This window comes from Haliotis rufescens, unplaced genomic scaffold (genome assembly GCF_023055435.1).
Source record: "Haliotis rufescens isolate VD_foot unplaced genomic scaffold, xgHalRufe1.0.p SCAF_18, whole genome shotgun sequence".
In the NCBI taxonomy this organism is placed as follows: Eukaryota; Metazoa; Mollusca; class Gastropoda; order Lepetellida; family Haliotidae; genus Haliotis; species Haliotis rufescens.
The window spans coordinates 24,141,481-24,167,923 of NW_025963868.1; the positions used below are offsets into that span (position 1 = coordinate 24,141,481).

At 40.3% G+C, this 26,443-nt stretch overlaps 1 protein-coding gene across 1 annotated transcript in view; it reads right to left on the reverse strand.

Annotated features, from left to right (window-relative positions):
- The window catches only part of LOC124132915 (ATP-binding cassette sub-family G member 1-like), a 47,862-nt gene extending 39,688 nt beyond the window's left edge, over positions 1–8,174 (reverse strand). The window contains exon 1 of the mRNA XM_046497078.2: positions 8,133–8,174. The gene's annotated coding sequence lies outside the window, so the exon portion shown is untranslated. The remainder of the gene's footprint in view (positions 1–8,132) is intronic.
- Positions 8,175–26,443: the final 18,269 nt, after the last annotated feature.

Genomic DNA, 26,443 nt, shown 5'->3' on the forward strand with positions numbered 1-26,443 from the left:
CAGAATCCTAATAATGCCAATGTTGGATGCCATGTATCTCAGTGATAAACATAAATTGAAACTTGTGAATTGTACTTTTGTGTTCCTAAGATACAGTAGTCTTGAAATACAATGACAAGTCAAATTGTGATTTTTCACCAATAAGGTCCCTACCGTCAACATGGTCAAAGTTGGTCACACACATATACAGTCTGCTAACTTCAGCCATTTACGTGAAGCCTGAGTAACCTATTGTTTGGTCTGGTAACCTCAGCTAACAGCGTTAGAAATTGGCACTAGTCCTATAGTCCTTGCCAAACCGCCCAATGGTAAAGGTATCATAAGGACTATTAGAAATTTGCCCTTTTTAAGGGTTTTGCTATATGTTATCATTATAAGGACTAGTGGACGAAAACTGTTAGTTTCTAATGCTGGCTAACAATATTTCGTGTAACACTATATACTAAGAGCCAAGTTCGTACTAGTAGATTCAAAATATTTTGTATATATTGTTTTTACATGTAATATAATCTCATAAAATCTAGATATTTATTGTATTTGTATACTTATCCTGCATTTATTCTTAATGCATACCTGCTTACCTTTGACCAACAGTGATATGAATTAAAGCCGACCAGTCCTTGTTTTAGCCCCATAATGCAGAGCGCCAGACAGGATAACAAGTACCACCTTTTATTTTTGGGGGGTATGACGAGGCTGGGGATCAACCCCGGACCTTCCTCTCTCTGAGGGAACGCTCTACAACTTGACCATGGAGGCTGTCGGATAAGTAAATATATATGTGTGTGTGTGTGTGCGTGTGTGCGTATGTGTTATTGCGTGTGCGTGTGAGTGAGTGTGCATAAAAAGGCAGGCAAAGGCATGACTAATACTGCATGTGGGCTATATTTGCAACCTCGGACTATCATGTTTATCCTTTATGGCGGAATCTGACAAAATGACAACAACAGGAGCAAAAGGTGGGTCAGTATATGAACAAGCCATGTTTGACACATATGGTCTCTGTCAGGACTTACAATGAATGAGGTCAACTAGAACTGTCAGTTAAGTTCAGAGGCTTGTCCCAACTGTGTAATCGCAATGACATCACACTGATAAACTCGGAAGTGCGCAGATATGGGCCAGATGATAACTGGGATATGTTATCATGGTCATAGAGAGATATCAGATGTATATCATGGTATATGATAACAGTCTGATAACCACTGCTGACAAGAACCAAGCTTTAAATCTGGCTTTCCAATTTTTTAAGGTGTAAAGTTTCCTAATGTGATGTTTTTCATCACCAGTTCACAGCAAACAATACGGAACGTGATATCAAAAAAATCTAAATGATACAAAGAAATGAAGGGGTGGGGGTGGAGGGGTGTGGGGATGTATTGCTATCAATAAGTATCATGATAACATGGTGATTTGGTTGTTAAAGTAAAATTGATAATGGTTTCCATATAACGATTATGACCCCTCCCAGACACACAAAGTTAAAATGTCCCTAGATGTTCCTAGTGACCCCCCCCCCCCCTCCTCGATCCGTTCCTGAAACAGCTCACCAGATGTTTTTATTATATATTTGAAAAACTAGTATCATAAACACGATAAGATATAAGATTCAAGACTGATTCCAGATTAGATAAATGTCCTACACAAACATGATCAAAGTAGAAGGGTTAATATATATTAAAAAATCATGATAACAAATATTCCATATACATGATAGCCCTAATATTCACTTATTGAGTGTCAAATTCTAAGCATGATGGCTGTCATACGTTTATGCAACATGGTGAGACAAGGTGAAATGGGGCTTAACATCGCATTCAAGATCATGGCTGTTTGTATTTAGTCCTGACTATTAAATGCTGAGTTTATAGTGCTAGCCCACTGAGATACCATGCCGCAGTTTAACATGAATACCCCACTCGACACAGCATACTGACTACAAGCCAACCTGTCCTTGTTTTAGCCCCTTAATGCCAAGCGCAAGGCAGGGTAACAACAAATACCATGTTTTAATGTCTTTTGGTTTGATATGGCCAGGGATTGAACCCCGACCCTCCGCTCTCCGGACAGATGCTCCAACACAAGACAACAGGGGGGGGTCCTTGCAACATTTGTTTTAAGTGTGGGACTTAAGCCAATTGTAATGCTGAGGCCCAGGGAACTTAAACATTATTTACATTACCAACTGATTTGTGAACAAACCTGTCATCTTTTCAACATATTCTCACCAGGAAGCATTAAATTTGTTGAACAGAATAGTGGATTTGCAACAGAAAGAAGAGCTTCCCACTTCCTTACGAATTTGTGTTTAAACCCAAATATATGACAAAACCGTATTCATTGTATGAAAGACCCTGCTTCAAATGCCACTGATCAAATCATAGACCTATCTCAGATAGTATCTGCAAGTAATCTCCGTAAGTGGCCCCTTCTAAGCCTGATTGTTCAAAACAGTCCACATTTTCATAATAATAATAATTTGTTTGTTGTTTAAAGCCGCACCCAGCAATATTCAAGCTACATAACGGCGGTCTGAAAAATAATCGAGTCTGGGCCAGACAAACCAGTGATTGACATCATGAGCATCGATCCACGCAATTGGGATACGATGACATGCATCAACCTAGTCAGAAAGCCTGACCACCCGATCCCGTTAGTCACCTTTTATGACAAGCATGGGATGCTGAAGACCAATTCTATCCCCAGATCTTCACGGGTCCTTGGTACAAGTAGTCGTCGTTTGGGACAAGTAGCCATGAACCTGGACTTGGGGACAAGTTTGTTCTTGTTTAATGACTCACTTTGGGACAAGCAGTCTCTACAGCGAGCCTGACCACCCGATCCACTTAGTCGCTTCTTATGACCAGCTGACAAGCATAGTCGCATTTTATGGCAAGCATGGGTTGCTGAAGACCCATCCTACCCTGGATCTTCAAGGGTCAATAATAATAATAATAATAATAATAATAATAATAATAAAAGTGAGTGAGTATGGTTTTACACCGCTTTTAGCAATATTCCAGCAATATCACGGCAGGGGACACCAGAAATGGGCTTCACACATTGTACCCATGTCGGGAATCGAACCCGGGTCTTCGGCGTGACGAGCGAACGCTTTAACCACTAGGCTACCCGACCGCCCCAATATAATAATAATAAAAAATATAAAAAAAGTCCTCAGTGGCGCTATTACAAGGGAGGGCAAGGGGAGTAAACAAGTGTAAAAGAGGTTTAGTTTCTAAGGCACATGGGCTCCTGGAAAGTAATGAGTCTTCAACAGTTGTCCAGCTGATTTAATGGAGAGGGGAAAAGTTCCAGAGGTTGAGGCTGGAACCAGTGTTAATAATCTAAAAACCAAACAAGACAGACGGACAGTGACTCATAAATGTTGCCTGTCCATCATCAAAGTTACTCATCGCATTCAGATATTATGAATATTGAAAAATCACAAAAATATGAGATAAATCGCATGTTGATTCAGTTAAAAATGATGCAAACAATTACTCAAGAATATAAGAGGAGTAATAAAATAGAATACATAAGTAGTCTGAATATTATCTGACAGACTGTCAGGCTCTGTTGGTTTATGCAGCCTAACAGAAAAGTTACCAGCCACGGACATTGGCTGTAGTGTGAGTGAGTGAGTTGGGTTAAACGCCGCTTTTAACATTATTCCAGTTATATCACGGCGTGTCAGCTTATTGTGGGAGGAAAGCCCAAAGTGATGCAGGTCTCAGACGTTACCACTTCAGTGAAACCCATGAGCACGGGTATGGTGCTGACAAACCTAGAAACAAAATCGGGGCGAACCGGGATTCAAACCCACAATCATAGGTTTCTGGCGTGCCCAAGGGACGTAACTCTGCACAGTGAATCACGGCGCCTTAGACGACTGGGCCACCCGTGCCCCCTGACACTGGCTGTAAGTGTAACAGAAAAGGATCTATGTTTCAGATGAGTTCTTGTCTCTGGAACCCGCAAATTAATCTATAAGCTGAACAGAGAGTGCAACTCGGCTTGAGCATGTTGAGTATTGACCATGTTGACAGTAGGCTCTTCATGTAATTTGGATAGTCAGACTCTTCATTGATTTAATGTTTGAATTTTATATTAGTTTGAATTGTGTATACATGGTATAATACACGTGTTACATTTCATACAGCTAGGATACACAAGAAATATTTTCAAATGACATGTGTAAATTGAAATAGAATGATATATCTGAATATCCCTATGAAACAATTATTAATATAGTTTACCCTATTCGACATAATAAGCGCCCCTTCATTCATTCATCAGTGTACACAAAACTTACTTATTCGAGTATAAAATACACTCGTGTGGGCGTCTACGATCATTTTTACTCATCATTAATGTGGAGTTGTGTTATCACAAATAAATAGACATGTAAGTTAATACTTGCAAGTATGCAGGTAGTATTATTTGTAAGAGACATATATATCTAAAGGGGTAAAATACTGAGAGCGATCGTTTTCTGTGTTCGCCAAACCACGAAATTTACAATGTTTCAATTCTGTTTTTTTACACCAAAATTATATTCCAATAAGCACCCCCTATTTCTAATTTTGAGAGAGCCCTGGGCGCTTATTATGTCAAATGCGGTATATAGCTTCAGAAGGCATTGCGAACACAGTACAGCTGGTGTGCTAACATGGAAATGCAATGTCAGCATATCTATATTTAATGGTTTTAATAAGCAACCACTCCCTCAAATTGTCATAGCGCCCACATTGTTATTATGCTAACTATGGTTACGACTTTCAATCACTTTGCAAAAGAACTGTTAACAAACACTTGGATCGATGTCGCTGTATCCAAGCTGCCCCAGTGCAGGTAAAATATTGTTAGTGCAGGTAACTTTTATTGTCAGGTTGCACCCAATGTAGGTAACGCTTTCCACCACAAGTGCATGGTGACAGTTTTATTTGTATCACTTTACCCTCAATAATGTCTACTCCGACAGTGGATCAGGTTCAAATCAATTAACTGAAGCATGAAACATAAACAAGTCTGTTCTCAGGTCCATAAATCAGTTACGAGGACTAAGTACACCATCTTTCCATGTTTCGTGGAACGTCAGAAAGGTCAGTGTCGAACGTCACCGGTTCATGATAACATGGTGCAGCCAATATTTTGGTGGTCAGCTTGATTAATCCACTTGGTTGCACCTGATGCAGGTGGTAATGCAATGAAATCGTTCTCTGTAATGCACAGAGCTCCAGATAAGCTGCGTATCTGCGTGAAATACGCATCAGAAATGCAGAAATACGCAGTAAAATATAATCCAAGCGTATCAAATACGCAACGAACATTACAGATACGCTACAAAAATAAAATTTGTGCGTATCATCAAATTATTGTGAACAATGGTGAAGTAACCCTGCGTATTCGATTAGCAAATCAGCAACTTATTTTGAAATTATAAACGGGCATTCCGTCAACCTTGCCAAACTCCACGATGACAGTTACATCATGATCATTTGCCATCACACTTTCGTGTGGAAGTATCGTGGTATTTTTGAGTCCTATAAAGCTCTCGAACCCACACGACACCAGTTTGCAGGGACTAGATGAATAGTGTTTTTAAATATTTAACTTAAATACCCACATGTGTAAAAACTAGTGGCTAACAGAAATTTGAATACCCAGATAGAATAGCTGATACGCAGTGATTTTAAAATCCATGGGTAAAATACCCACAACACCAAAAGCTAATCTGGAGCTCTGAATGCACCTTGACATTGTGATGCCGCCTTGTGACAAGACTGGAGACAAGACAATTACCTTGTAATATTATCAATGACAGCAGGCTTATGTCTGGCTTAAAGTTATTTTCAATTTAGCCAGAGATTTTACTCATTTAGACTATTTTTTTTATGCACCTATGTTTCAACTCTGATTAATTTAAGGGACCAGTGTGCAACCTGGTTTTGTCAAGATGCAAGCAGCTTTTCATGTCCATGAAGTGAACAAAATAAACATTCAACTGATGATTTATATACAAGCATATTAGGTTGGTTTACACAGGAACAATTAACATGATTATCTACACAAAATAAGATAAAAGGTATGCACACACACACACACACACACAGAGAGAGAGAGAGATATATATTACTTGCCTACCACTTTTGTAAAAGCTTGTCATGAAAAATATCTTGGATTTTAACCAAGTGCCTTTGCCAGGGAAATTTGGAGAGAATTCAAAATTCTACTTCTAACAGTCCCAGATGAATACGGCAATAAAATTATACAAATTCTGCATCCAAAATTGTGCAATTCTGCACTAAGTCCTGTGGTAAAACACAACCATTTCCACTAAAAAAACAAACAAACTTATTTTTATCCAATTTTTTAAAATTTCTTGCATTTAGACATTTCAAGATATAAAATTATACAATTAAAAACATGTATAGTGTCACTGATATTTATTAATAGTTAGATGAAAACATAGTTTATATAGTCATAATACCTGTACAAAAATTATTTGATACACCCAATTTGATTAGGAATCTTGACAATAATGAAAATTAGTGTATTGACTGATAAAAAAAGGAGCCAAATTCTGCTATTTTTCTCAAATCTACAGTGAGTTACCTTTTCCGCAAAACAAGTAATCGCAGAATTCTTATTTTGGGCGACCTCTGGGTTTAACATCGCATCCAAGATTATTACACTTATATAGCGACGTGCATGCATGTGTATCTGTGTGTGACTGCTTGTTCTACTCCCGACTGATGCCGATTTATAGTGCTAGCTCACTGACGTACCATGCTGCAGTTAAACATGAATACACCACTCGGACACAGTAGACTGACTCCGAGCCGACCAGTCCTTGTTTTAGCCCTTAATGTCGAGCGCCAGACAGGGTAACAACAAGTACCATCTTTTAACGTTTTTAAGGTATGACGAGGACAGGGATTGATCCCCGGACCTTCCGCTCTCTGGGCATACATTCTACCACTAGACCACGGAGGCGGTCACTATGCTTGTAAAAACAGGCGACTAACAGGATCTGGTGGTCAGACTCACTGACTTCGTTAGTTGATGCTTGTCATTCTATCCAAATTGTGTGGATCAATGCTTATGATATCAATCACTGGATTGTCCTGCCAAGACTTGATTATTTATAGACTGCTGTCATATAGCCGTAATATTGCTGAGAGCGCTGTTAAACAAACAAACCTCCCCAAACCCTACTTACCCCAAGGATTATAATTCTTGTGATCATGAAATCTAGTTTTAATGATACTAACGGCCAACAGATTCTATAGTTGCACCTAACTTCCTACAAGCTGGATTCTCAGGAAATTGTGTAACCCAGACCATCTGGCCCTAATTAGTTATGACTAGCCTCAAGCTGAAGGGGTAATGTCATTCATCATTAATGTTCATTGGCCAAAACTGGGTAATCCTTTCACTTTTAGTTTACTTTAGTTCATCTTATAACCAGGCCTCATTCATTTCATTGTCTCTTTGTGTGCCAGGGTCACATGACCGCAATCAGCTGTATGGAAATATACACCATTGTGACCAGATTTCTATATTGGCGAACTGTGAGAAATTGACAAGTGTTTACCCGACAACCAAAATTTCCCATGTGCCTATATAAGCGGAGGTCTTACACATCAATCAATGTCTATCAACCACAGACATCGTCAAAATACGTCTACCAGGGAACGACCCCTGCAACGATCAGCTGGCACACTCACAACCTGGTTCAACAAACAGCCAACTCAACGATATATAATTTTCTCATGAAATCACATTATATTTTGCCATTATTCATTCCAAGTCCGCGGAAACAAAGAAATAGGTGATATTTGTTGATATTCTTTGTATCCAAATCATATGTCAGCAAAATGGGATGCCATAGATGGATTCCATAGCGAAACAGGGAATAAATTACCAACGAGATTAGACCTTACGCGTCCGCGATGAACCTCAATATTAGATGCTTACGTCAATTCCCCGATAAGGCAAAAGCTCAAAATGGGTTCCCATTGATGGGGAGAGCATATGGAATAGATTTCCGTGAAGTAAAACTCTCAAATACATTTGACAATTCAGTAATTCCAGTCAGAAGGAACAAAAACAAAACCCTCGCTCACCTTCGTTAATGGACGATCTGCTAGTCTTCCACGTGACCGCTGACGGAAGGGAAGTGCTCCATCAAGCCAATCAAATTGCAGTGCCGCATGACATCAAAGGGCGCGAATTTCTTGCACCTGCTGTCCTGAGCACGCGACTTTGTTTACATTTTGAATGGTAGCCTCAAAGCGAAACAACAAACCGGATTGAATTTTTTGGTCTTTCTAACATGGAAATATAACGTGTGATTGCACCAGTGCATTTGATAACAAATGTTTACAAGTTAAATTGACTCAATATTGTAAACAACGTTTATAAAATATTAATTACGATTATGGATAATTTGAAAAAGGCCATTCATGAATTCAACGTAATTTTCGATTTTGTGTTATTTTTGTAAACTTTGGTTTAGTTATTATGAATTTCATAATTAATTAAGAGAAATGTCGTTATTGTTGTATTTTTGTACCAGCTGTTTGTTAATATTTATTATTGTTTTTAATCAATTTCGATGTGAAGAAACTGCATATGTGCACCTGCGCCAGACAAACATACATTTGTTGTATCTTGTTTGTTTGTTGTTTAACGCCGAACTCAGCAATATTCCAGCTATTTGATGACGGTCTGTAAATAATCGACTCTGGACCAGACAATCCAGTGACATCATGAGCATACGATGACATGCATCAACCAAGTCAGCGAGCCTGACCACCCGATCCCGTTAGTCGCCTTTAACGACACGCATAGTCGCCTTTTACGACAAAAATGCGTTGCTGAAGACCTATTCTACCCCAGATCATCCCGGGTAAATTGTTGTATCTCTTCATATATATATTTTTTCTACTTCTTTAATGGGTTACAAATTTATTAATTTAAAGGTGATTCTAATGTGCCACGTGACCTATTTTGACTTCAGTTCAAGAAGCAAAAATATAATTCAAAAACGAAATGTGAGTTTTAAAAGTTCTCAGCAGTGCCTAAACGTGACAAAATCCCATCATGTGCGAGTGTTAAGGGTGGTGGGTCATTAGAATCAAGAAATGTGTTTTAATAAGCCTTACATAAACAATTTACAACCAATTTCGACCGTACGTTTTTGATGGTTTGTGTTTATCAGTTAAACTATTTACCGTTAACCATGCAGTATCTGATTTTCTATTGTAACTGTTTAAGATCACCACTGATCCGTCCTGAAATAGCCTCAGATAAGATTGCATACCGTATTTCCTCTATTGGACGTTCGTCTTTTAATTTCACGCAAGCCGTTTACCCGGCATCTACAAATTAGAGGCCCGGTGTCTATTCTGTTTAATGCTGGCACAGTGGCAACTCACTACCTTACCGAATCCCAACTTCTAGTTATACAAGGTTTACTTCTGTAGGAAATTGGAGGAAATACGGTATATTTGGATGATTTGCACAATGGCCTAATTTTTTATCTGAGCCTTTAATAGCTAGGTGAATGTAGGTCACGGTCAAGTACTCTACAGGTCAAAAACAAACACCCCTCGATCAGGATCAAGATATTACCATTGGTTTACATATAATACTGTTATGTCATACTGATTTTGTGGCGTAATATTATGGCACGATTGTATACTCATTAAGTATATATTTAATGTATGGTACAGTTTTGTTATACATAATATTATTATAGTGACATAATGTTGTGCGTGTATGTACATATTACTAAAGTATATATTAATAAATACAGTGTAAACCATGAAACAGTTACATTTTCCTGTTAGTATAGTGTAATACAGTTGTATACAGATAGTACTGCAGTATCATACTCCATGTAATGAAACATCACCATAGTACTACTACATATGAGACCCGTGAAGATTCCGGGGTAGAATAGGTCTTCAGCAACCCATACTTGCCGTAAATGGTGACTGCTTGTCGTAAAAGGCGACTAACGGGATCGGGTGGTCAGGCTCGCTGACTTGGTTGATGCATGTCATCGATCCCAATTGCATGGATCGATGCTCATGATATAAATCACTGGATTGTCTGGTCCAGACTCCATTATTTACAGACCGCCGTCATATAGCTGGAATATTGCTGAGTGCGGCGCTAACCAACAAACCAACCAACCAACCAACTACATATGATAAACAGTATTACACTATGGTCGTGCATATACTAACGTGAAAAAGTAACTGTGCTTCATATACAGTTATAAAAATACCTTATATATATTAACCATACATGTGTAAACGGAAGATTTACTGTAGTGCTATATATACACAACAGTATTGTGTATCATAACAGTGTAATACTGTTGTGTATACATCGTACCGCCGTATTGTAGTCCTTTAGTTAATGTATCACTACAATGTAATACTGTTGTGTATAGTATTGCCGTATAGTACTCCTTCAGTTAATGTATCACTACAATGTAATACTGTTGTGTATAGTACTGCCGTATAGTTCTCCTATAGCTAATGTATCACTACAATGTAATACTGTTGTGTATAGTTCAGCCGTACAGTACTCCTTTAGTTAATGTATCACTACAATGTAATACTGTTGTGTATAGTACTGCCGTACAGTACTCCTATAGCTAATGTATCACTACAATGTAATACTGTTGTGTATAGTTCAGCCGTACAGTACTCCTTTAGTTAATGTATCACTACAATGTAATACTGTTGTGTATAGTACTGCCGTACAGTACTCTTATAGCTAATGTATCACTACAATGTAATACTGTTGTGTATAGTTCAGCCGTACAGTACTCCTTTAGTTAATGTATCACTACAATGTAATACTGTTGTGTATAGTACTGCCGTACAGTACTCTTATAGCTAATGTATCACTACAATGTAATACTGTTGTGTATAGTTCAGCCGTACAGTACTCCTTTAGTTAATGTATCACTACAATGTAATACTGTTGTGTATAGTACTGCCGTACAGTACTCTTATAGCTAATGTATCACTACAATGTAATACTGTTGTGTATAGTTCAGCCGTACAGTACTCCTTTAGTTAATGTATCACTACAATGTAATACTGTTGTGTATAGTACTGCCGTATAGTACTCCTATAGCTAATGTATCACTACAATGTAATACTGTTGTGTATAGTTCAGCCGTACAGTACTCCTTTAGTTAATGTATCACTTCAATGTAATACTGTTGTGTATAGTACTTCCGTATAGTGCTCCTTTAGTTAATGTATCACTTCAATGTAATACTGTTGTGTATAGTACTGCCGCATAGTACTCCTTTAGTTAATGTATCACTTCAATGTAATACTGCTGTGTATAGTACTGCCGTATAGTACTCCTTTAGTTAATGTATCACTACAATGTAATACTGTTGTGTATAGTACTGCCATATAGTACTCCTTTAGTTAATGTATCACTACAATGTAATACTGCTGTGTATAGTACTGCCGTATAGTACTCCTTTAGTTAATGTATCACTACAATGTAATACTGTTGTGTATAGTTCAGCCGTACACTACTCCTTTAGTTAATGTATCACTACAATGTAATACTGCTGTGTATAGTACTGCCGTATAGTACTCCTTTAGTTAATGTATCACTACAATGTAATACTGTTGTGTATAGTTCAGCCGTACAGTACTCCTTTAGTTAATGTATCACTACAATGTAATACTGCTGTGTATAGTACTGCCGTATAGTAGTCCTGTCTTGTTCATGCACCTATCGTGGGGTAATGTTTCCGTGCGACTGGAATACGATCCCACTTGCTTCGATTCCAGTTTCTGAACATATGATCATGTGTTTGTTTTTGTTTGTTGTTTAACGCCGCACTCAGTAATATTCCAGCTATATAACGGCGGTCTGTAAATAATCGAGTCTGGGCCAGACAATCCAGTAATTAAAATCATGAGCATCGATCCACGCAATTGGGATACGATGACATGCATCAGCAAAGTCAGCGAGCCTGACCACCCGATCCCGTTAGTCGCCTCTTACGATAAGCATGGGTAGCTGAAGACCTATTCTATCCCGATCTTCACGGGTATCTGGCAATGTGCATGACTATTTGTGCAAGAAGACCCCACAAGGAATGGAATATAAAAACAGACAAGAACGCAACCATTGACCGAGTAGACCAATCGCCGAAACCAACTGATACCCGTATCATTAAGTACCAGGGCCCCGTTCCCCAAATAGCGATCTGAAGCCTCACTCACACAGACAATGCGACCGCCATGCAACCTCCTGGCGACCAAAATATTTGACAATCGCAATGAGGTTTCAGGGGTCTCTGAAAGGTTTCACTGAGGTCGCCACAAGGGTTCAGAGAGGTCGCAAAACCCATTCGGCCACAACCAGTCTTTTGAACATGCACAAAAGACTGGCTGCGACCGATTTGGTCGCCCGGAGGTCTCCAAGTGGTGTTATTCTAATCGCAGATTGGTGTTTCCACCGTGCGGCGATCGCTTTCGTCTACACAAGGGTGTTGACTCTTTGCGACCTAGTGGCGACCTACCGGGGATTGATCAGTGATGAGGCGGTGATCGGCCAGCGCTTCATCGGTGACTGGTTGTCGGTGACCGCACTCAGCAATTTTCCAGCTATATGACGGCGGTCTGTAAATAATCGAGTATGGACCAGACAATCCAGTGATTGTGGCTTCTGGATCCATCGATCCACGCAATTGGGATTGCTGACATGCATCAAACAAGTCAGCGAGCCTGACCACCCGATCCCGTTAGTCGCCTCTTACGACAAGCATAGTCGCCTCTTGCGGCAAGCATGGGTTGCTGAAAACCAATTCTAACCCGGATCTTCACGGGTCTATTCTATCTTGTCCAGGGTGCCGTTGTACAAAACTACCTTAGTTAAGGTATGGGAGTTACGATCACCTCAGCGCATCGGAAACCATACTTTGTATATATGGGATGTTGAATTCTGTTCTGTTGAATCTGTTCTGGGCCGATGACCTTGCTGTGACCCACTATATACTTAGGTAGTGCACGATAATAAAGGGTAAATAATTGCAAATGAGTTTGTCATATTTGTCGTATTCATATATGTGAGGTTCTGGGTGCCGTTGTATAAAGCGATCTTAGCGCTGAGGTGGTCCTAACTCCAATACCTTAACATACCTTATTTATAGACCGCCGCCATATAGCTGGAATATTGCTGAGTGCGGCGTTGAACAACAAACAAACAAACAAACGGAACGGAGAGCCTCGGTTGACGAGTAAAATTACAACTTATAACGAAACATTGAAAAATACAAAATAGCAAACGGCAAAAAGCGATATTAACTACATAAATGACTATCTGTCATTATTTTGCCTTGTCAATGTGGAACTAACGTAAAGAAAGAAGTCAACAGATGTGTTCGGGAGGGACACGGTAAAGGGGTACAAGTTGCATTGATGTAGCTCTTGTATGACAGTAGTTCTTGCAAAGTGTTATATTCACTGCTGTAAAATATCGAGTGTTATGTTCACTACAATGAAAATTTCTCAAATTCAGAAAACTCAGTCTTTCATACTGAAGTATATACAGTAAAATACGTTTATAACGAACACGCTTATAACGAACTGACCGCTATAACGAACTTATTTTTTAGTCCCGGCCATTTGTTGCATATATGCTGTATATACGCTTATAACGAACTACGGTTATTACGAACTAAAATAAGTTGTCACTTTGAGTTCGTTTTAACCGTAGTTTACTGTAATAAATAACTCTGCACAGTCAACCACCAAACCAGAGACTATAACGTACTGTCCAAACGTCGTAAATTCAGCCGAGGGGTAGCCCTCAGTGCTTGGAAAACCACAGCAAGGGATAAATGAGACGAGCACGTGTTTATCTTGCGATACAGTCACAACACGTTTAGCATTCACGAGCTGCACGTGAATAATTCATACACACACTCCGCTGTCTGTATCAAACCCTTGGAGACAAGGAGGCTGTAGATGGATGCTCCGCAAATACTGTTTTGGTAATGTTGACATAATAATCAGGTACATAAAACTTAAATGTGTAGGTCAGGATGTACATATTTATTATCAAATTTCAGATTTGATCGAGATTCATTGTTCATATTTTAAAGTGTCGATTCATGTTTAACCCGTGACAACAATTGTTCGTACGTTCGTCATCGTCTTCATGCCCCTCAAACGAGAAGCATAAACCTCCTAATTATCGATTATCACATAACCACTAAACGTGACTAAGGGACTGGTCATTAAGGAGTCATGAAAAAAAACAGACAGTGAAAGAGGAGCCCAAAACTAAAGTCGTGTGATTCAGCGCGTGATATTACGTATAATAACGTGACGCATGCGCAAAAGTCACAGTTATCGTTGCCACGTGTAGCCGACATCTGCAGGTGGCTAATATATTAAAAGCACGGCAGTACATTTTAAGTTATACAATGTCGTAACCGTTCTTCAAACTGATGGCGGTTAGTGTTGGTCAACAGTCCAAGGTCTGTCCATTAGGGCTGGGACGGGTAACTCAGGTACTCGGATCGGGTATGTCGTGAGGAGGACCCGGGTACCCACAGGACTACCCGGACCCGTGGTTAGTCACGTGATATATTGTTAAATGACAACTCTACAAGTCGCTAATGTTCGCATTTCTTTCCGACAATTAATGCACACATTCCTTTTGACTTGTATATGTTTGAATTAAGATTTTGTTTGTTTCCTACTCTTGAGACTTGCAGTGGGTACCAGGTAGGGTCGGGTAATAGGGGGTCGGGTACCCGTGTAGTAATTTGGACTCGTCCCAGCCCTACTGTCCAACCTCACAAACACCATTGCCCACTGAATCCTCTTTTAGACGCCCTGGGCAAGCGATAGCCTAGAGGTTAAACCCCTCCTCGCTCGTTCGGCCAAAGATCAGTTTTATCAATCGGTTTATTCCGTTACTTTCATATACTTCGGGAAGCTTTGAGTAGATATTGCATGGTATCACTGTATCCTGTGGAACACCAGATCCCGCCACATAAGGTTTCTACAGCACACTAATCGTCACGTGAACAAGCGAAACTAGTGAATGTAGTACCAATATTGATTGCTCCCAATATTTGGCGAGAGGACCGCATGGGCAGTCCTCGATTATCCAAGGGTATTAAATTTAAGGTATGGTGTGTGTGTGTGTGTTGGCGTGTGTGTGTTGGGGTGTGTGTGTGTGTGTGTGTTGGGGTGTGTGTGTGTGTTGGGGTGCGCGTGTGTGTGTGTGTTTGGGTGTGTGTGTGTTGGGGTGCGTGTGTGTGTTGGTGTGTGTGTGTGTGTTGGTGTGTGTGTTGGGGTGCGTGTGTGTGTGTGTGTGTTGTCCTTGTATTAGGCCGGACTAATGCCGGTTTTATAGCGCTGGGACACTGACATACCAAGCCGCAGTCTTAGCATGGCAACCCAACTCAAACAGTATACCGACTCCGAGCTGACCAGTCCTTGTTTAATCTAATCAATGCCGCGCGGGAGGCATAGGAACAAAGTACCATCTGTTAGCTTCTTTTGGTATAACGCGACCCTCGGGCAGACACTCTATCCACGGGGAGAATCAATATAAAATACACTGAACTTCACTCCGTTAGATATCTCATACGACATACATGTAAGGAATGTTTGTTTGTTGTTTGTCGCACTCGGCAATATTCCAGCTATATGGCTGCGGTCTGTAAATAATCGAGTCTGGACCAAACAATCCAATGATTGGCATCATAAGCATCGATCCACTCAATTGGGATACGATGACATACATCAACCAAGTCAACGAACCTGATCACCCGATCCCGTTAGTCGCCTCTTACGACAAAGCATTGTCGCCTTTTATGGAAGGCGTGGGTTGCTGATCATGAAGACTTACTCTCCACCCGGATCTTCACGGGTCTGCACGGAATGTGTTGTCAAAAATTCGCAGGTAGGCACTGAAGATTTTCCTTTAGCAAGTAGTGATTCTGTCTGCCACTGAGGAATCCTGGGTGGAATAGTTCCCCAGCAATCAATGTTTGTAGTAGAAGGGGACTTAACGAATCAGGTGTGGTCAGACTCGATTACTTGGTTTATTGCGTGTCATCGTATACCGACAGAATTGGACGTTGCTCGCGATATCAACCAATAGTTTCTCTCGCCCCTCGCGGTCAGTCAGTCAAGGTGCATGATTTGGACTAGCATCCCCAGCAAAATTTGGACAGTATACATAAACGAGGCGAGGTAATGCTCATTCACCAATGGTTGCGACTTGGGAGCCATCTGCGAATGGAGGAATTAGCGATAATCGAAAAATATCGATCTGATAAAATGCAGGAGAAATTATTTGTGACTGTGTGTGAAAATGGAAAGTTTTCGAACTGAAACAGTAAATTCTGGGACATGTAAACGAACTGCTGATCTACACTTCACATCAGACCATGTCTCTCGCCATGACCCTTGCATGTTTGGTCAGCACTATTACAACTGTAATTGGTTTGATCAAAGTGGTAAACGTCCAATACCTGCATCGCCAGCAATATAGGGCTGTATAGCCCGACAATGTATTGTTGTATCACCCAGCAATATAGTGTTGTATCACCCAGCAATATAGTGTTGTATCACCGGGCAATATAGTGTGGTATCACCCAGAAATACATGGTTGTATCACCCAGAATATAGTGTTGTGTCACCCAGTATACTAGCGTTGTGTCAGCCAGCAATATAGTGTTGTATCACCCAGCAATATAGTGTGGTATCACCAATCAATATAATGTTGTATCACCCAGAAATACATGGTTGTATCACCCAGAATATAGTGTTGTATTACCCACCAATACAGTGTTGTATCACCCACTAATAAAGTGTTGTATCGCCCGTCAATAGTGTTGTATCACCCAGCAATATAGCGTTGTATCCCCCAGAATATAGTGTTGTATCGCCCAGCAATATAGCGTTGTATCCCCCAGAATATAGTGTTGTATCACCCAGCAATATAGCGTTGTATCCCCCAGAATATAGTGTTGTATCGCCCGTCAATAGTGTTGTATCACCCAGCAATATAGCGTTGTATCCCCCAGAATATAGTGTTGTATCACCATCAATAGTGTTGTATCACCCAGCAATATAGTGTTGTATCACCTACTAATATAGTGTTGTATCACCCACTAATAGTGTTGTATCACCGTCAATAGTGTTGTGTCACCCACTAATATAGCGTTGTATCACCCGTCAATAGTGTTGTATCATCCACTAATATAGTGTTGTATCACCCACTAATATAGTGTTGTATCACCGTCAATATTGTTGTATCACCCACTAATATAGTGTTGTATCACCCACTAATATAGTGTTGTATCACCGTCAATATTGTTGTATCATCCACTGATATAGTGTTGTGTCACCCACTAATATAGCGTTGTATCACCCGTCAATAGTGTTGTATCATCCACTAATATAGTGTTGTATCACCCACTAATATAGTGTTGTATCACCGTCAATATTGTTGTATCACCCACGAATATAGTGTTGTATCGCCCGTCAATAGTGTGGTATCACGCCCCAATATAGAAATGTAAGGAAGTGCGTACTCTGTGTCGTCACGCAGAGCGGTCATGCAGGGTCAAAGTCCAAGAGAGGTGTACGCGAGCACAAATGACTAGAATACTTCCTATATGACAATGTAAGTTCACAAGAGAAATGCTCGATACGGAATGATCAAAGATAGAACAGGGCCCCTTTGGGGTTTATTGTCTGCAAAGTTGGGTTCATATAGTGCCGGCTGTTCTGGTAAGAAATAATGTTAGTGATCCTGGTTAGAAAAGCGCCGTTGTTTCTACGGTTTGAAAAAAGTACATACACTAAGTCTTGCTCACATTGAATTGTGTGACCGAAGAAGCAGTTCTAAAGTTCGATATCGAATATGAAATCTTTTGTCAAATCAATAAATATAGCCACTCTAATCATCATAATTGACGCTGAAATAAACGTTATCTCCATATGAAAATGAGTGATAAAGCACCCTGGTCGACTTGACACAATCGAAGGCTCCGCCGCATCACCAACATCATGAATCATGAAGTAGGACTCGCTTGACAAAAGTATCTCCTTGACGGTGGGTGGGAATATGTCTCACAATTTAAGTAATTATGTTTTGTATCCTTCATTGGACTCATCAGGAATATTGTTACGTTGCATTTATTTATGTTAAAAAGAATTAGCATTTCTATTGGTATATATTTACATTATTTTGTTTACTTATATATTGGGGGTTGCATGGGATCGGTGGGTATGTATGTCTATGCTTTGTGTGAGGCGTGTGTGTGTGTGTGTGTGTGTGGGGGGGGGGGGGGGGGGGGGGATTCGAACCCACAATCATAGGTTTCTGGCGTGCCGAAGGGACGCAACTCTGCACAGCGAATCGCGGCGCCTTGGACGACTGGGCCACCCGTGCTGCCGGGGCCTGTACAGGGTCAACTTTAAAATAGTATTGCGAGATTTTCCCAACTGACCCAAGACAGGCCTCAGTGCTGCTAAGATTTGTTTTGTTTTTTTGTTTTTTTGTTGTTTACGCCGCACTCAGCAATTTTCAAGCTATGTGATGGCGGTCTTTATAAAAGTCGAGTCTGGACCAGACAATCCAGTGATTGACATCAGGAGCATCGATCTACACAGTTGGGATACGATGACATGCTTCAACCAAGTCATCAAATGAAACAAACAAAACATGAGTATTCGATGGTGAAGTATTTGATACAGGTATCAAAGCTCTATTTTGGATCTTAGGTTACGGCGACTGTTTTCAGCCAAATAAGGTTTTAATGATGTGTGTAATTTTTTAGTCAAATCCGCAGGGGCTTGTAACGCAAAAAATAGTACTAAAAGTCCGTATGTATTTTGCTGCTAATTTGTGCGTTACAAGCCCCTATGGTCAAATCCAATTTTCAGGTATATACTTTCTTTTGCCAGTAGAATAGTTCTTCAGCAACCCATGCTTGCCGTAAAAGGTGACTATATGCTTGTCGTAAAATGCGACTAAGGGGGTCGAGTGGTCAGGCTCGCTGACTTGGTTGAAGTATGTCATCGTATCCCAATTGCGTGGATCGATGCTCATGATATTAATCACTGGATTGTCTGGTCCAGACTCGATTATTTTTCAGACCGACGTCATACAGCTGGGATATTCCTGAGTGCGGCGTTAAACAACAAATAAACAAACAAACAAACTTTTGCCAAGCAGATTACATGAATTTATGTTTATTGTCTTCATGGACATGTGGTTGAAACACATTTTTACAAGCAAATTAAATTGGCTTGTAGACCTTCCCAGGATGCCATGTTCTCACAAGATACATGTTTTATTCATGAACGTAGCACATAAACCCAAATATTTGTCCTTTCGCTTTACACAAGTGGACATTGGACCCCATTAAGCTCGAGGTAGCAGCATTCTTTAGTCGTTATGTCACATCTGACTGTGCCGGCAGCTTAGAGCGTCATCTAAGACAGTTGTCTAAGGCACCTATAGTGTCATTATTGTGTCAACAACATGTGGTCTATTTTGAATGCGTCTGCAGCATGCTAATTACCGTTACGCGTACACGAAAAGCCCTCAAGCAAGATCTTTGGCTTGTATAACACTGTGTATTACACCGTGTTGCGGTATTGGTAGTATAACGGATTTGACTTGTACAGTATATCATCCAATAAGCGCCTGTCTTGAATTCCCGTTGAAACTAAATGGCCGGGCAAAATTGAACAAACTTGAAAAAGGATTTGACCAAAAAAATAACAAACGTTACTGGTACGCCACGCTACATAGCGAATTTCGGCGCCTTACACGATTAGGCCACTGTGCCCCCAATACCCATCTTACCGAGGCAAGTGAGTTAACTGACTATAAAAGTCCAGTTTCCACCCTTGCCGAACTAGGCTGTTATTATGGAGTTACATTTTGGCTGGACTAACGAGTCTATGCATAGTCCAATCAAAATCGCGCACCAAAATCGAAATCCGGTTCGTTAACTGTCGTGCAGATTTCGGTCGATTGCAGGATTTGAAAAGCATGTGCACCGCCAAATCATTGTCACAGATATTTTCCAAATCTTTTCATGTTTTTAATCAAGGTGCTCGCTCACGTGATTTGATGCACTTTGCGATGTAAGACCCGTTTTAACACAATATAGATCTTGATTGTCAATCAGATCGTCCTGACTCGGCGCCACCATTTTGTGTGAAACAAACGCAAGTGATACGAGAGGTGGAATCTGATTGGTCAGTAGGAGAGGCTTAGAAGGGACATAACTGGTAATAGCCAGTGGTGGCGCTACGATCGAGCCCAGTAATTCCAGCCTAGTTCGGCAAGGGTGGAAACTGGACTTTAACAGTCTGTTACGTCCCTTGCTTCGGGAAGATGCCTATACATGGCGAATAGACATTTTGAAATAAAATTGAAAGAAAGTCACCAAACATAACACTTAGGTCAAAGGACATTCTAAATACACGTATATACAACCAGGTGTTTATATTCATTTTGAAACAAAATTGAAAGAAGGTCACCTAACATAACACTTAGGTCAAAGGACATTCTAAATACACGTATATACAACCAGGTGTTTATATTCATTTTGAAACAAAATTGAAAGAAAGTCACCAAACATAACACTTAGGTCAAAGGACATTCTAAATACACGTATATACAACCAGGTGTTTATATTCATTTTGAAACAAAATTGAAAGAAGGTCACCTAACATAACACTTAGGTCAAAGGACATTCTAAATACACGTATATACAACCAGGTGTTTATATTCATTTTGAAACAAAATTGAAAGAAAGTCACCAAACATAACACTTAGGTCAAAGGACATTCTAAATACACGTATATACAACCAGGTGTTTATATTCATTTTGAAACAAAATTGAAAGAAGGTCACCTAACATAACACTTAGGTCAAAGGACATTCTAAATACACGTATATACAACCAGGTGTTTACGGTAACCGCCAGACCGATATGTGTTTGTTTTGTTATTGGTACAGTAAACTTGGTTGACCAAAGACACTATTTTCTCCCATTTCCCCGAACAAAGCATATGTTATGTAACGAGCTTATGTACCTACTCCCGTACTGAACAATGGTGTTGTGTCTTTATAACCCGAAACAGAAACAGGTTATTCCACTTCAACCGTGTTACAAAGAGTAGACAGATATGTACATAGACTATAAATTTAAAAAGTGAAAACATAAAACACTACGCACTCACTAATTCTACCGATGATTATACCTACATCCATAATGGCATAATTAGCTTGGTTTAGACCTTTTTGGTTGGTGGACTTTTTTTCCAAAATGTTTGAAGGATCAGATTAATATATTTTCAGTTTTACTAGTCTTTTAATAGCTAAGTCAGTAATGAATCAGGATTGACCTATTTTCCAATGCCAGGAAATCTTTCTGTCCTTTGACTCAAGACTGAGTGAGTGAGTTTGGTTTTATGCCGCTTTGAACAGTGATTTATTTCTATCTCAGGTTGATGTGGGAGGAAAGCCCGCAGTTATGCAAGTCTTAGACTGTTCCCACATTTGTGAAACCCACGAGCAAGGCGTAACATCCCGAATATAATCAGGACGAAACGGGATTCAAAATCAAATGAAACACAACCCAAAACTTGTTTGTTTGTTGTTTAACGCTGCTCTCATCAATGTCCCAGCTCTATGAAGGCGGCCTGTAAATAATCGAGTCTTGCCCTGGGCTGAAATCATTACCCAAGCCGTCTGGACATGACGACACGCGATCACCAACCCTCACCACCAAATTTCATCAGTCGCCCCGTACGGCTGGATGCAAAGGGACTGTTGTTGTTGCCAAAGATGTTAGGGACAGGTCATTTAGTGCGTGCGTGTTATGTACATTTTTGCATCCCCCCCAGTGTGATATATTATGCCGACCCCCCCCCCCCCCCCCCCCCCCCCGTTATATTTTCATTAAAAAAAACACCCCAAGCCCAGCTTTAATAAATGTCCAGTCCTTGAAATAAGCATATTCACCGTATAATACGATCAACCTAAAAACGATTTTGCTTTGCCTTAAATACATACACAATGACCCAGAATAACTGAAACACAATTCTACAAGGAACCGAAAGAAAATCTTGCAAGGAAAATATGGCATATTAATTCCTTTCCGGGAAGAACTTTCGAAGTGGTAATACATATTCAGTAGAACTGGGCCAGAGTGGTTTCAACTTGTTGTTAAATGTCCGTGTTGCGCCATGACAGCACCCATTTCCGGGTATTGTGTTGGTAATGTGCGTCTGACAGAAGCCATTATCACACTGCTGGTAAATCCCCCGGTACCACACATACGTGAAAGTGCATGCGTGTTATTTTCCCTTCAAACAAATAAACGTTTACCTACTTTAAGATTTAAAGGAGCTCAGCCACTTTTTCCTGTTTATATGGTTTTTAGTTGATCTTAATTATTCTGTGCCCAGATTATGTCCCGATCTCCATTTAAAATCCTGGTGTTCCCCGCCGTGATATTGCTGAAATATTGCTAAAAGCGGCGTAGAACCTTACTCACTCACTATGTCCCTCTCTTCACAAACACAAAGACACACACACACGCGCGAGCGCGCGAGTAATTATCCTTGCTATTGTGAGTGAGTGAGTATGGTTTTACGCCGCTTTTAGCAATATTCCAGCAATATCACGGCGGGCGACACCAGAAATGGGCTTCACACACTGTACACATGTTGGGAATAAAACCCTGGCTTTCGGTGTGACGAGCGAATGCTTTAACCACTAGGCTACCCCACCGCCCCTCAAATATTTGGATATACCAACATGTCTAGGATAAAGTGTTATTCAAAACAGCTATTTAGAGACACTTTCTCGGACCCAACATCGGTTCAGAATTCAGCTTTAAAACACTTTTAATTCTGATAGGCATCAGGACGTAGAACGTTCCGACCTGTCGGAAGCACAATGTCGTGTCAACAAAGAACAACTAAAAGAGGGAATAGTAAACGAAATATTTTCAATGGATCGGATAAAAAACGAAATAGGGCAATTTGGCTACTGACACTTCAGAACACTATATGTACATAAACTGTTGACATGCACTGAACTTGGTCACTGAATGTCATACTGACAAAAGCAATGAATATATAATATTACAATACCACATATCGTGTGAACGGAACGCGTGTAATATAAATAAAGGCTGTGATGACGAATGAAGGCAGTAACACACAGATGCACACAGAACAAAAACAAAATCATGACAGATAAAAAAAGAACGTTTATGAAAGATAGAAATATCAGACCATGATATTAAAATATTGTATGCATCCCGGAACTAGAGTTAAAAATCTACATCCCTATAACACACGGCAAAATTAAATAGCAAAAACAATGTTTGTTTTGTGTTGACATTTCAGTTGGTTGGTTGGCTGGTTGGTTGGCGGGTTTGTTGTTTAACGCCGCACTCACCAACATTCCAGCTATACGACGGCGGGCTGCAAATAATCGAGTTTGGATCAGACAATCCAGTGATTGACATCATAAGTATCGATTCAAGCATTTGGGATACGATGACATGCATCAACCAAGTCAGAGAGCCTGACCACCCGATCCCGTTAGTCGCCTCTTACGACAAGCATAGTCACGTTTTGCGGCAAGCATGGGTTGCTGAAGACCTATTCATGTAAGACTTGGATCGTTGTGACGTTCAGGCCCCGTTTCACAAAGTGAGCGCTACGCCTATCGTAAGACAAACCAGTGATGAATATCATGAGCATCGATCCACGCAATTGGGATCGATGACATGCATTGACAGTTCCGTACCTAAATCAGTAAGAATTTCCTGTGCCTTAATATTCCATCTTCCCGAGGCAAGGGAGTTAACTGACTGTTAAAGTCCAGTTTCCACCCTTGCCGAACTAAGCTGGAATTACTGGGCTCGATCGTAGCGCCACCAGTGGCTTTTACCAGTTATATCCCCTCTAAGCCTCGCCTATGGACCAGTCAGATTCCACCTCTGGTATCACTTGCGTTTGTTTCACACAAAATGGTGGCGCCCAGTCGGGACGATCTGATCGATAATCAAGATCTATATTGTGATAAAAGGGGTCTTACATCGCAAAATGCATCAAATCACGTGAGCACCTTGATGAAAAACATGAAAAGATTTGGAAAATATCTGCTGACAATTAGTTGGCGGTGCACATGCTTTTCAAATCCTGCAATCGACCGAAATCTGCACGAAAGTTTACGAACCGGACTTTGATTTCGGTGCGCGATTTTGATTGGACTATGCACAGAGTCGTTAGTCCAGCCAAAATGTAACTCCATAATAACAGCCTAGTTCGTCAAGGGTGGAAACTGGACTTTTATAGTCAGTTAACTCTCTTGCATAACTCGTAATAGCCACTGGTGGCGCTACGATCGAGCCAAGGAATTGAAGCCAAGTTTGGCAAGGATGGAAACTGGACTTTTAAAGTCAGTTAAATCTCTTGCCTCGGGAAGATGGGACAAGCCAGGTTACGGAAAGGGGCGAGTGGTGACGAATGGGATGTTGGCGTTGCATTCGTCACCATTCGCCCCTTTCCGTAACCCGAAAGGAGACTCGTTCCCATGTCGATGAAATTTATGTGCGAAGATACGACAAACCTCATAGAATACCTTCAAGTAAATTGTACTTCGGTCAAAGAACCCTTCAGGAATATTTTTTTTTCATTTTATAGACTTCTTGTATTTAAAAAATATACCCAAGATACAGATAAATAAGTCCTATTGTATAATAAATCAAGTCAGACGTGTTTTAAATAGCATTTGCAATATATACGATATATGGGGGGAATATACGCGCCCGTTTGCGCTTAGACGGAACCCAGTCGAGAAAGATGGGACAGAGTTTCCTATTAACGCAACACCGCAGTATCACAGCGTATAAGGTAGAGCGGTAAAGCAATGTCAATCTGTCACTATAGCGTTCTCGAACCAACAACGTGATTAACTACAGGCCGCAATCCCTTGACATTTCAGTTGGGGTTGGGGTAAAAAATATTGCCTCACAAAAATAACATGGCCCATCTGGTACAAGCTCCAACCAATTCAAACCAACCCCAACACACGAAAAATCCCATACCATCCCCCACCAAAAACCCCATACCACCCCTCCCTCCCTTTCCCCCATCTATCTCAAATATCGTCTAATTTTCTCTTTGAGTCTCTACCTTGTCTGTCATGCAGGCCCCGAAACAAATATATACAATACAGACCCTGCAAGTCTAGATTAATGCAGTATCAGTATCTGAAAATGAAGATAGTCTCTGGGCTCCTTTTTATTATATTTGATAATTATAATCTAAGAACTTTTTTTCTGTAAAATATATTCATTTTAGAGACTGTTAGTCTAAAAATGAAGAAAGTCTCTGGGCTCCTTTTTTTATCTTTTCTGTAAAATATGTTCATTTCAGAGACAAGATGTTAGTCTGGTATCTCCCCTGAACCCCGAATTCTATTTCACACAAATCTTAAAAGCATTGAGAAAATGGTGCGATTTGAAGATAAAATACTGTAATAATATCGAAAAAATGAAATAAATATATCAAGGACATTTTCACGTGCATCGCTATTTCTTTTTTATCAAATACGATTTTTTTCCAGAGCGAAATTATCGGTCAGAGTTTCCGTCAGATTGTCACTCTCCACCAGTTCGTCATGTTGCATATACTGTTGGTAACAATGACCTTTCATGCCACAACAGGGTAGCCTAGTGCTTTAAGCGTTCGCTCGTCACGCCGAAGACCCGGGTTCGATTCCCCACATAGGTATAATATGTGAAGCCCATTTCTGGTCCCCCTCCCCCCCCCCCCCCCCCCCCGTGATATTGCTGGAATATTGCTAAAAGCGGCGTAAGTTAACAGTCAGTCACATTTTTTTGGTTAAAAAAATGTATTTTCTTTAACAAAAAAAAGCGAAAGGTGCAAGATGTACCCTTTAGACCGGTTTTTAATTTCTAACGGATATTCTCATATATTTGATGCCATCCTCACCCTCCCTGTCTTATCCAGGCAAAAGACGTGTTTGTAAAGGAAGTACATTCAACAAACGCTACCGGTTAATTGTTCGATTCTATTCCGATTCATTACAACCAGTGCATCAGCACTAAAGATAGAGAAGACGTCATCGACAACACGGCATCAGAGGCGATCAGAGTTGCCTCCCCTGTTCATTTTATGCCACCTTCTTTAAATCTTGAGTACGTCAGGTCATCTGCATCCCAAATCAAGATGACACACCACGATGTGACTGAAACGCCCAAAGCGACATAACCCCAACATATTAGAAAGCGGGGAGAAGGATCTCGATATCTAATTGTTGTTATTTTGAAGTCTCCGTTATC